The 13,292-nt window shown below is 43.7% G+C and overlaps 1 protein-coding gene across 2 annotated transcripts in view; it reads right to left on the reverse strand.

Annotated features, from left to right (window-relative positions):
• The window catches only part of nlgn4xa (neuroligin 4 X-linked a), a 301,285-nt gene extending 294,098 nt beyond the window's left edge, over nt 1–7,187 (reverse strand). Inside the window, exon 1 of one of the 2 annotated variants that reach the window (XM_043692405.1) lies at nt 6,511–7,187. The gene's annotated coding sequence lies outside the window, so the exon portion shown is untranslated. The remainder of the gene's footprint in view (nt 1–6,510) is intronic. The other variant, XM_043692404.1, reaches the window with a different exon arrangement.
• Nucleotides 7,188–13,292: the final 6,105 nt, after the last annotated feature.

The raw sequence follows: 13,292 nt of genomic DNA on the forward strand, positions 1-13,292 counted from the left end.
AAAGATGAATGGCAAACTGTTTGGAAATTGCAAATAAAGAATCGATATTTCCCTTTCTAAAAACATTGACACACACACACACACACAGACACGCGCACACACACACACATAAACACTCACACACATACTGTCACAAACACATACACACACTCACACATACACACACAGACACACACACACACACTCACACACCACTCACAGACACACACCACTCACATACACAGACCCACACACACGCACACAGACCCACACACACGCACACAGACACACACACACCATTCACAGGCACACGTACACACCCACACACACAAATAGACATGCCAGCCAGACAAATGCACACACACACACACACACCCAAATAGCTTTTTACTGTGTGGTTATCAGTCTATAATACTGGCAGATACAGGTGTATAACTCATAACAGGTTAAAAGGGGTGTTGACACAACATCATTGACTTAAGTGTGACCTGTGTTATAGCTTATTGGTGTTTACAGGATCATTGGGAATCAGTCAGTTGTGATAATATCTGTCATTTGTTCTGCTGATTGTGATCTACATCTGACTTGGCCCAACCCTTTGAATCATTAAGGCATCTGCTTCAGCTAGTCTGTAGCAAATATAGTAGCAAATGTAACTCATGACTGGGAGGTTATGGACTCAAGTCCCCACTGTAGAAATGATATTTGAGTGTGGCACTGCCAAAGGTGCCAGCCTCCAAGCAAGATGTCAAACAAAGGTCCTACACCCACCGAACCCTTCCTAGACCAGCAACATCTCTGATTGTTCTTGACTCAAGACCTATGATCAGGAACTTCATTAACTCTTTCAGATGTCAACCTCACCCAGATGCATCCTGGTCCTGAACCAGAAGGTTGTGAGACCAGATCTCACTGAAAGGAACCATATGAACACAACGGCTGCAAGAGCAGGTCAGAGGGTAGGAAAGCTGCAGTGAGTAACTCACCTCCTGACTCTCCAAACCCTGACAACCATCTACAACTCAGGAAAGTGATGGAATACTCTGACCCACTTGTCTGTAATGGGGGCAGCTCCAACTACACCCAAGAAGCTGGACACCACCCAGGACAATGCAGCCCGCCTGATTTGCACCACACCCACAAGCATCCACCCCCTCCTGGGTCAAAATTCTGGAAATTCCTCCCGAACAGTATTATGAATCTACCTCCAGCACGTGGACTGCAGCGGTTCAAGAAGGCAGCTCACCCCCACCTTCTCAAGGGCAACTAAGTGCTGTCTCATTCAGTGATACCCACATCCTATGAAAGAATTTTTGAAAAGCTTTGTGTACTGGAGGGAGTGCTGCATTGGCAGAGGTGCCATCTGGCAGATGAGACATTGAACCTCTCAGTGGATGTGTGTGACTCCCAGGGCACAATCTATATGAAGAGATGGAGATCTCACTCCAGTGTCCTGACCAATTTCCATCCCTTCACCAATGTCATCTTTAAAACATATTACCTGAACACAAGTCTATTTCTATTTCTCTGCTCTTGATGTGTGAAAAATTCCTGTCCCCTTTCCTACATTACAGTGCTTCAGTATCACTGCATGAGCAGCCAATTGTTTTGGGGATGTCCCAAGGATGTGAAAAATGCTATATAAATGCAGGTCTTCCTTTAACCACAGCCTCCTAGCTTAGTCAGGTTAATTAGGTTCATACAATGGACAAACATGAATCAACAACAACAATGTGCATTTAGAAAGCTACTTGCATGCAGTCAGATATCCCAAAATATTTCACAGGATATACTCAGACAAAAGAAAATGGCACAGAACCTAAAGAAGTAGCCAATAGGAGAGTGATAAAAATCTTGGTCAAAGGAGTTGGAGATTTTAAGAAGAACCCGAGGGGAGGAGAGGGAACCGGAGAGATTTAAAGAGGGAATTCTGGGACTTAGGGATCAGCCTAAAGGAGCACTGCCATTGGCTGGGGGAGCAATCCAAACCAGATAGGAGCAAGAGGCCAGAATTGGTGGAGTGCTTGTGTTTAAGAGGCTGGAGGGCAGGGGGAGGTCACAGTGACAGGAATAAGTGGCACACATTTGAAAGCAATGTTTTATTTAAAAACGTAAGTTGATGAGTTGCCATGGTGGCTCAGTGGTTAACACTGCTACCTCACAGCGCCAGGGAACCAGGTTCGATTCCAGCCTCAGGAGACTGTGTGGAGTTTGTGCATTCGCCCCGTGTCTGTGTGGGTTTCCTCCGGGTGCTCCAGTTTCCTCCCACAGTCCAAAGATGTGCAGGTTAGGAAAATTGCCCATAGTGTTCAGGGATGTGTAGATTAGGTGCATTAGTCAGGGGAAATGTTGACTAATAGAGAAGGGGAAACTGGTCGGGGTGGATTATTCTTCGGAGGGTCAGTGTGGACCTGTTGGGCCAAAGGGCCTGTTTCCATGCTGTAGGCATTCTATGATTCAGAGTAGGTGCCAGTGAATCACTGGGGTGATAGTTGAACAGGACTTAATGCAAGATAGGTCACAGGTAGCCAAGTGTTGAACATGCTCATGTTTCTATGAAGATGGGAAGGAGGTATATCAGGAGAGCATTAGAGTAGTGGACACTACCAGTAACAAATATGTGGATGGAAACAGTAACTGGCTTAACTAAATATCGAGACAGGGGTCAGGAGGAAGCCACATAGCCTCCTCTACCATTCATCGAGATTGCGTCTGACCTGCCCCTCAACAGCTCCCAGTCTCCATTTAAAAACAGAAAGTGCTGGACAAACCCAGCAGGTCTGGCAGGATCTATAGAGAGAGAAGCAGCGTCAACGTTTAGAGTACAGTCTGACTCCACTTCTAAATAAAAGTCATATTGGACTCGAAACGTTAATTCATTACACATCCACGCTAACGTGGCTGGGCTGGTCATCCAGAACTGCAGGCCTATGTTCTGGAGGCATTCATTCAAATCCAACCACAGCCAATGGTGTAATGCCCACTCAATAAAAATCTGGAACATTGACCCTGCAACCAGTCAATTGTGGTTAAGAGCCCATCTGGTTCACTCATGTCTTTGTGGGGAAGGAATCTGGTGTCTTTATCGAGGAGAAAGTGATGATGGCAGATGCTGGAGAGTCAGAGTCGAAAAGTGTGGCGCTGGAAAAGCGCAGCAGGTCAGGCAGCTTCCGAGGAGCAGGAGAGTCAACGTTTCAGGCATAAGCTGTTCACATTCCTGATGAAGGGCTTCAATTCTCCTGCTCCTCGGAAGCTGCCACAGTTTTTGACTGCTGTCTTTATCTGTTGACTACAGACCCACTATCATGTGGTTGGCTCTTAACCACCCTCTGAAATGGTCTATCACTGCACAGCCATTTTTACCCACTCTGAGGTATACGTGACTCCAGACTGCCCTCTGGGCAATTAGGGACGGGTAATAAATGCTAGTCTGGTCTGAGACACCCACAGCCGACAAATGTTTTTTTTTCAAACAATACAACGGTGCATTTAATCACAGCGCGCGTAAGAAGAGAGTAAAATATTGCTATTAATCCAATTACTGAGGTCCTGTCAGGCAACAACAGTCAGGCAAACTGTTGTCAGGGCAGGACGACTATAATCCAGGTCAAGGACTTAGTGCAGAGGTCACTTCACAGACAGCCAAGGGAGCTACGACCTGGAAGCATTAACCCTATCACCAAGGACTTGCCTCCTGTTCATTTGGTGCTTTGTTTTTTTGTCATGAAAATCAAAATGATTTTGATTTTAATTAATATGCGAAAGGGTCTACCAATTTCTACCATGAAGCCTGACTCGGGCTCTGATAAAATCTCATTTAACCCTGAACGTGGGCTGATATGGGTTCACTGCTCTTTTAAAACGTGACAAATTATAATCTGGGTTTGAAATAATTTCTTGTTTAGAAACATGACAGACATCCCCTCCACAAATCCATCTTGCTTTGGGGGGATACAAGCACCAGGTTACAACACATTAGTCTCCTGGTTTGGTTTGTTTTTAGAGCATAGTGTGACTGACAGTTCCACTAAAGAGAGAGAGAGAGATGGGGATAGAGAGAAATATGGATATAGTGAAGCCACATTTCACAATAAGGGAGTAGATCTGTACCGTTTCTTTCTGTCACTAACTCTTAGTGGAAAGACACCTTTTATTTTTAAACGGATATCTCCCTACTCTGCCAAAACAATTTTCATAAAAGCAAACAAAAAATCCACCAAGGACTCAATCTAAAACCTTGCCAAATGAGTTAACATTGACCCTAAGAATCTTGCGTGTCTTGAAGCCCCACTCCAGAATATCAAAGGAGCACTGAATACAAGTGCTGGTGCTGCCACCTCGTGGAAGACTCGCGCCGCTTCAAAGCTCAAATAAAATTATAGCAAGATTTCTTTTGAAAAATTCTGAGAGTTGTTAAATGTGGGAAAGCCTTTAATTATACGAGGACCTCGAAAGCTGCTCCAATTTTATCCCCCCTCTCTCTCTCTCTGTCCGTCTGTCTGTCTCTCCCTGCACACTTGTTACGAATCCTTCATTATCATAAATCCAAATGGGCTGCAAAATGCAGTGAGATCCTGCAGAGTTGTGAAATATTAACCCTCCTGCAGAGGCTGGGAAACTGACATTGCTCGCTGCGACTATATTAATGCTCAGACAAAGATAAAAGAATTTCAGTAAACAAATAAAAAACTTCTCTCAAAACACACAACCCTGGTTTGCTGGGAGATTAAAATGTGATTTACCTTCGCTTTTAATCTAATTCGTCCAGAAACCGAGTGGGGTTCCCAGACTGTCAATCCCATCGATGCTTTGAATCCAAAATCCAAGTATTTTGCTGGAGGTTTCTTCCTTTCTCCACTCACCACCCCCCCCCCCCCCCCCTCCCCCACGACCCAAACACCTTTCCAAAATGATGTGTGCTTCTTGAAAGAGGAGTCCCCCCCACGCCTCACAACGACCATCCCATTCCCTATAAATTCCTTTTCTCAAGCAACATGGGACCCCGGTGTTTCATCTCGAAACGGCTTCGCTCCAGTGAGGACAATGTTCATTTACCATTTTGTGTGTCAGTGTGTCGCAGTGTTTGGGGGAGAGTTGCAAATTGGACACATTTGTTGGGTGGGAGGAAACAGTCGAGGGAACCCCTTCCCTGGGAGGGGGGGGGGGGGGGGGGGGGGGGGGGGAAGGGGGTTCAGGTAGACAGAGACATTGAGATTCCCACCTACACACAGTGAAACCGATACAACGAGACAGAGAGTCAGGGACGGAGAAAGCGAGTCAGACAGAAAGACAGAGAAAGAAATTGAATCAGAGTGGGACCAAAGTCAGAGAGATTTTTTTTTGTTTTTAAAAAAAACCTCGGATTGGGAGAGGAGGCAGATGGAGATGAGAGGGAGAGACAGATAGAGCCGGGATATAGATGGCAACATGCGAGGAGAGGCAGAGCGATTGTGAGAGGGCGACAGACGGTCCAATACATAGAGAGCAGGAGCCGTGGCCCACCGAGTGTGTGTGTGAGAGACAGAGAGAGAGAGAGAGAGAGCGGCAGCCGCATTAAACAGAAACCCTCCACAGAATGCTTCCCAGTGTGCCGGCTCCCTCTCCCTCCCAGACACTCGGGGAAAGCAAGGCTTTCCACTTTCCTGAGGGAGCTCAAACCAGGAGAAAAGATGAAATCTTAATACCCAGGAAAAGAAAACCCAGTCCCACATCACAGATAGCTGCTCAGTAAATCCATCCCGCAACAATTCCAGAGGGTCAAATCCACAATAAGGAAAGCATCGCAAGCGATTCACTGAAAAGCACCAACTAGTGTCTCCCCTCCTCTCTATCACTATTTTAATAAGTGTATGTTCAACAGACACTTCACACATATACACAAAATAAATCCTCACACTCATATACACATATGTACACAGACAGATATTCAAAAACTCATTTATACACACATCAACATATACACACTAACACAAACTCATACTTTCCATTATACACACATATACAGACACACATGTACAGACACACATATATACACACATACACATATACAGAAATGGAACACATACAGACAGACACACACATACAGACATACATATGCAGATACACATATATACAGACATAGACACACATATACAGGCACACACATACAGACACAAATATACGGACATATACACACACATATACAGACACACATGTACAGACAGAAACATATACAGACACAGATAGACATATACGGACACACATATACAGACACACATGCAGACACATAAATACCCACACTCATACACGTACACGGACTCACATTCGCACAGATACAAATACACACACGCATTCACGGACACAGTCCGTGGGCTTCCAGACCTTTTTGCTGTATTTAATTTGTTCAACATTCAATCACAGAAAACAAGCCGCTTTTCTGAAATCTACAACATTACATTGAGATGAAAGTCGCCGGTCAAACGCAGCGAGCAGCGGTGCCTGTCGGAGGCGAATACAGATCAGGGCACAGTGTTGGCTTTGCCCAGCACTTACCCCAGTCTCACGGGCTGGCGGTCCCCCACACACCCCCGGGGGCTGGGTTTAGCTAAAGTCCTTTGGCCAGGCGAGCGGTTGTGGGCTGTTCTTTTCTTGTTTTCTCAACTGACTTTTCCCCCTCACGCGTCTTCCAAATACAAGGGGAAAACAGCTGAATTAATCCACACGGCGCAGCAGCAGCATCAGTTCCCGTCCAGTTTGAGTTGAGATATCTGCTCAGATTCGCGTCTCCCGATCTTCAAGGCCAGTTTCCTTGCCTGTTTGATTTATCTTTCTTCTCGATCCAAGATGAGATTTATGCAGCAAATTGGGCACATTGGATGGGTCGCTGATAATTCCTCCTGCAAATTTCCTGCGCCTGGTATTAACCTTGAGATGGAACCGGCTCAAGCGCTGGGGAGTTGCACACACAGAGAGAGAGAGAGAGAGCTCCCCTCACACAGAGAGAGAGAGAGAGAGCTCCCCTCACACACACACACACAGGCAAGCAGGAGTGTGGAGCAAGGCACGGACTGTGTGTGTGTGTGGTTAGCGCTTTAACCCCTGCCTCTGCCCATGGCACTGACGGAGACACGGATTTAGGGGGAGAGAGAGGGAGAGAGGGAGATGAAGTAGGACACAGAGCTGGGAGAGAGCAGGCTGCCAGTTAGACAGCCGGCAGCATTATTCCCCACCCTCCCAGCACGCTCTCTGCCATTGGACAAAAGCGAGGAGACATTTATAAACATGCCAGCCAATAGCTCGCCCTCTCCGTCTGCTGGATCAGTGCTGATACTGCTGAGTGTGAGAGGACCGGTTAGAATCCTGCAGCTTTCTGCCATTTACACCCTGTTTCGTCCATCCGTCCATCCATCCATCATCCATCTATCTATCTATCTGTAAATCTGTATCTATCTATCTATCTGTCTGTCTGTAAATCTGCATCTAACTGTAGATCAATTATCTATCGATCAATCGATCGTTCTATCTATCTATCGATCTATCTATCTATCCATCCATTCATCAATGTCTGTCAATCTGCATCTATCTGTAGATCGATTGATTATCTATCTATCCATCTGTCTATCTGTCTACCTGACTGTCGATTATCTCAATCATACATCTATTTATATCCATTTATGTTTTTCAATCTTTCAATCTATCCATATTTTTTTCTCTTTAGATTAGATTACTTACAGTGTGGAAACAGGCCCTTCGGCCCAACATGTCCACACCGACCCGCCGAAGCGCAACCCACCCATACCCCTACATCCACCCCTTTAACCTAACACTACGGGCAATTTAGCATGGCCAATTCACCTGACCCGCACATCTTTGGACTGTGGGAGGAAACCGGAGCACCCGGAGGAAACCCACGCAGACACGGGGAGAATGTGCAAACTCCACACAGTCAGTCGCCTGAGTCGGGAATTGAACCCGGGTCTACAGGCGCTGTGAGGCAGCAGTGCTAACCACTGGGCCACCGTGCCGCCCACTTTATCTGTATAGCTATCAATCTGTCCATCTTTATTTTGATCTCAAGCAACAGCAAGTTGCAGACTTTTGCCAGTGTCTGTGGAGAGAGAAACAGAGTTAATGTTTCCAGTCTGCTTTGACTCTCCTTCAGTTTCTCCAGCACTTTCTGTTTTTATTTCAGATTTCCGGCCTCTGCAGTAGTTTACTTCCATTTATATCTGTCCGTCTGTATTCATCTCTGTCCATATCTATTAATATTCATCTCGCCTTTACATCTATCTACCATTACCATTCTCACTTTGTTTTTCCATCTCCCTATTCATCTATATCTTTCTTTCTAGTCATAATTTTCTCCATCTAAATATTTATTTCTCTCTCTCTTTCTCTGTGCATTCTATCTTTCTGTTTTAAATTGCTTATCTAGCTTTGTACCTCTCTGCCTAAATCTTCCCCTTTTCTCTCTCAGTTTATCAGTATCTGTCTATCTTAGTCTCTATTCATATATCTTTATAATTACTTATCTGTCCTTCTATCTATATCTAAAACTTTATAACTGCCAATCTATCAATTAGCCACCTTGTTATCTATCTGTCTATCTTTCTATCCCTATCACCATACTACTATCAATTCAGAGTCAAGATTAGAGTGATGCTGGAAAAGCACAGCAGGTCAGGCAATATCCAACGAGCCGGAATTTTGCCCCAAACGCCTATTCTCCTGCTCCTTGATGCTGCCTGACCTGTTGTGCTTCTCCAGCACCATTCTAATTTTGACTCCAATCTCCAATATCTGCAGTACCCACTTCCACCTACTATCAACTAGCTGTATCCATTATCAATATTTACATTATTTTTCTAGACATCTCTGTGATCACTTTACAGTATTGGCTTATGTAATCTTCGTTACCTCCTGTCCTCTATCCACATTTTCACAACTTGTCAATCTCACTATGTTCCACTTCTCCTGCCACAATTTCTGAACAGCTCCAGTACCTGAGACAGAGACCAAGAGGCAGAACATTAACCTCTGGGACTTATTGCAAGGATAAAAGTTACGCTGGTCCTGCCAATGGATGTTATCCAAAGGAGATTGGTTAGCCATCACTCCCCATTGTGATGAAGAGTGAAAGAGAGTTGGTGAGACTGAAAATCCCTCTGATACAATGTCATGGACTGATATGTAGTTGCTTCCCTGGAACATAGGAGGTCAAGAGGCGACCTGCTGGAAGTTTATAAGATAATGAGAGGTATAGATTGTGTTGATGGTAGTTGTCTATTCCCCAAGATAACATATTTCAATACAAGAAGCATAATTAATAAAGTGTGAGGAGAGAGATTTAAAAAAAGACGAGGCAATTTTTTTTACACAGAGGGTGGTTCATGTGTGGAATGAACTTCCTGAGGAAGTGGTGGATCTGGGTATAAATACAACGCTTAAAAGACATGATGGGAAAGGTGTGGAGGGATATGGGCCAGGAGCAGGCAGGTGGGACTGGTTTAGTTTGGGATTATGTTTGGCATGGACTGGTTGGACCGAAGGGTCTGTTTCCCTCCCAAATGACTTTATGACACTAATGATAGATGAATGGTATAATCAGGTGATCAGAATAGACTGTATTATGTGTGTGAGTTTGTATGTATGTGTGTGTGTGTATGTGCATGTGTGTGATGAGTGTGTGTTTGTGTGCATGATAGTGTGCATGTGTGCCTGTGTGTGTGTGTACTGTGAGTCTGTGTTTTGCGGGTGTATGTGTATAAATGTGTGTGTATGTGATGCGTGTCCCACTAAATTAGAAAGAGTGCAGAAAAGATTTATGAGAATGCTGCCTGAAGTGGAAGGTTTGAATTGTGAGGAAAGGCAGGATAGGCTAAACTTTTTTCCCTGGAGTGTAGGAGACTGGGGAGGTGACTGTATGCAGGTTTATAAAATCATGAAAGGCATAGATCAGGTAGATAGCCAATAACTTTTCCCCATGGTAGGGGAGTCAAAAACCAGAGGGCATAGGTTTAAGGTTAGAGGGAAGAGATACAAAATGGTCTAGAGGGACAATTTTTTCACACACTCGGGTGTTAAGTATCTGGAACAAGCTGTCAGAGGTAGTGGTGGAAGCGAGTACAATTATGTCATTCAAGAAATATTTGGACAGGTACATGGATGGGATAGGTATGAAGGGATATGGAATGAACGCAGGCAAAAGGGACTAAATTCATTGGCATAGGCAAGTTGGATCGAAGGGCCTGTTTCCATGCTGTAAACCTCCATGACTCTATGACCATGTGTATGTGGTATGTGTATGTGTACATGTGCGGATGTGTATGTGTGCAGATGTGATGTGTGTATGCATGTGTGCATGTATATTTGCGTATGTGTGCATTGTGTTGGGGAGTGGGTACAGAAGGGGTGATGACTTGAAAGGTCCACTCTTCCCAGCAGGAAGAGTGTTTCCAGTGTTTTCCTGTTTGCCGGCTTGCAATAGGGCGATGGTGGGGAAGAGACAACACCTTTAGGTTAGTTGCTCAGCAATCTGGGCTAATCCTTTGGGGACATGGGTTTGAATTGTATCAGGACAGATAGTACAGATCTGGAATCAGGTACTACTGTTGATTGGTGTACACATTTGTTTGGTTCATTAATGCCCTTTGAAATGTCCTTCCCTGCCATGTCTGGCAAACATGTGACTCCAGATCCACAACTGGTCAATTGGGAGTGGGCAATAGAGGTGGCCATTAGCCATTGGCTTTTTAATAAGTTAGGATCTAGCAACATCACTTTCCCCTTGGCCTGATGGCACAAACATATTTCAATGATGTGGGGGACAGAATGGTCCAATTGACCTCTTTCTGTGCTGTGAGATTCTGTAATTGTACAGTGTGAGACATGGATCTGGTGAAAGGTCATTGATCAGAAACAATTAATTCAGTTTCTGTGGACAGAGACTTGCTGCCGCACTAACTGTTCCAGATTGTCTCCATTCCTTGTCCAGGATCAGCTCAATGGGTTTTAATTCTTATCTAGGTCTCCGTCCATAATTTGGGAATCAAGTTCAGCTGGCTTTTGGATGATATATTGAACTGACGTCACAAGCTGGCAACTGTCAACGATCCTATGTCAGTTTTGACTGAGATTTAAAGAGTAAATAGTTCAAAAGAGGTTTTCTGGAATAGGGGATTTTAGAGAATACCAGCCTCTCTCTCTCTTCATGGGACAGTCCCCACCATCTGGGAACAAGTCGATTAAACCTATATTGCAATCCCTCTATAGCAATAATATCCCTCCTGAGGTATGTGATGATATTGTGGCTTTAAGAGGTGTATTTTATCCTGGGTGTTTTTGAAGTGAGGTTTTAAGGCAGAGCAATCTACCAGAGCCACTGGAGAAAACAGCTTGTGAGGCCTTGGGGTTTTTTGAAGTTAGAACAATAGAAGCAGCCTGAACGGGTAGGGTAAAGCTCCCACAGAACCAGGATTTCCAGTTTTAGCTTTCCGCAGTTGCTGCTGGGATCTTGTTGAAGTGGAAGCTATTTTTCTCCCTTTCTCATCTAGAGCCACAAGCTGGGGATTTTCCTCCTGCTATTGGAGTTGCATGTGAGATAATCTGTTTTCTGAATTTGCCTTTGGCAAGGGTGTGTTTATGGAATGTTACCATAGTGGAACAGTTAATTAGTAATAGTTACTATTCTCTATTATTCGGTTAAATTTTCCAGTAGAATTAAGTCATTCCAATTCTTTCTTTCTTTTGTTGGTGTATTTTGAATATAGTGGCTGGTTAAAGTGTGTTTTGCTTTAAATCCATGTAATTGTTTAAACAGTTTGACCAATTGAGTTGCATCCGTAACACAACACCTCAGAAGCGAGGGTTTGAACTAGCTTCTGAATATGTTGAAGGGGTTTGGACTTGTCCAGAACAGGTTCAAGGCCAAAACAGAACACAGCACTCAAGGTGTGGTCTCACCAAACTTTGCCACATTATCATGGGGATAATGCAAACTCTGCTATTCTCTGAGCTATCTCATAAGTTAAAAAGTTTATCAAGGTATTCAATGTCCCCAGTTTATCTGTTGAATAGATCCAGGTAACAGAAAATGCAGACCAAGTTTCTGTACTAAACAAAAACAACTCTTTATTATAAATAAATAGATTCTAACCACAGGCAAACAGGTATGAACTGTTGAAAACATAACTGTGCTAGTTAACACCCTAACCTGTCCCCTCATAAACCCCCATTCAGACGGAAAAAGAAACATTGGTGTTACAGGTGGATGGAAAAATATTGGAAAGCTTTTCAAGGACCCCAGTCCAAGAGGTTCAGTAAGATTATTCTTTTCCTTGTTGGAGTTTTTGTTTTTTCTATCTTTTTTCACCTCAGTTATTTTCACCTCTTCATGACCATACATACGGGTTGTACATTAATTGTAAAGTATCTTAGTTTCTGTTTAAAATATATTGCAACTGGCAAGAAAATAAACTGATTTTTTTCAGCTTTTAGGTCTTTTACTGGAGAAACAGATGCACCATCTTCCCACATGCAGCAATCCAAAAGCTTCTGTCATTATTGTTCACACCCACTAGCAATTTCAGCAACCCAGGAACCAATCAGGTAGTTGTTACCAGGCTTTGTCATCCACAGATAATGGCAATTGCATGAACCAATCAGCAACCTCTTGTCAGCTGAATCTTTTTGTATCCAACCCCTGGTTCCAGGCAATCTACAAGGGACCTTCCTTCAGTGCTTGAGCAATGGTACAGTGCAAACATGATTTATAATAAATTTCAGTACCTTGCTTTTTAAAAGTAATTCCTTTCACAAATCTTGGCCTTAAAACCGTCCCCTTCTCATTTCAGTCCACAGTCAAAAATACAGATAAATAAAAAGATACAGTCTTTAAAGCTTTTATACTCCTGTACTTAAATCCTTTTGCAATAAAGGCTAATATTCTATTAGACGTCTTAAGTGCTTGCTGCATCTTCATGTTCACCTTCAGTGATTTGGTCTCTTTGTGCATCATTCTTTGAAATTTCCATTACATGTTGACAGGACGATTAAGAAGGCATTTAGCATGCTTGCCTTCATTGCTCAGAACTCTAAGTACAGCAGTTGAGACATCATGTTGAGGTTGTACAGGATGTTGGTGAGGTCTCTTCTGGAGCACTATGTGCAGTTCTGTTTGCCTTGTTGTAGGAAGGATATTATCAAACTAGAGAGAGTTCAGAAAAGATTAACCAGGATGTTGCTGGGAATAGAGGTTTTGTGATATAAAAATAGACTGGAAATACTGGGACTTCCGTCAGTAGAGTGAAGGAGGTTGAGGTATGAGCTTAGAGATT

Source organism: Chiloscyllium plagiosum, chromosome 6, assembly GCF_004010195.1.
Source record: "Chiloscyllium plagiosum isolate BGI_BamShark_2017 chromosome 6, ASM401019v2, whole genome shotgun sequence".
NCBI classification, from domain to species: Eukaryota; Metazoa; Chordata; class Chondrichthyes; order Orectolobiformes; family Hemiscylliidae; genus Chiloscyllium; species Chiloscyllium plagiosum.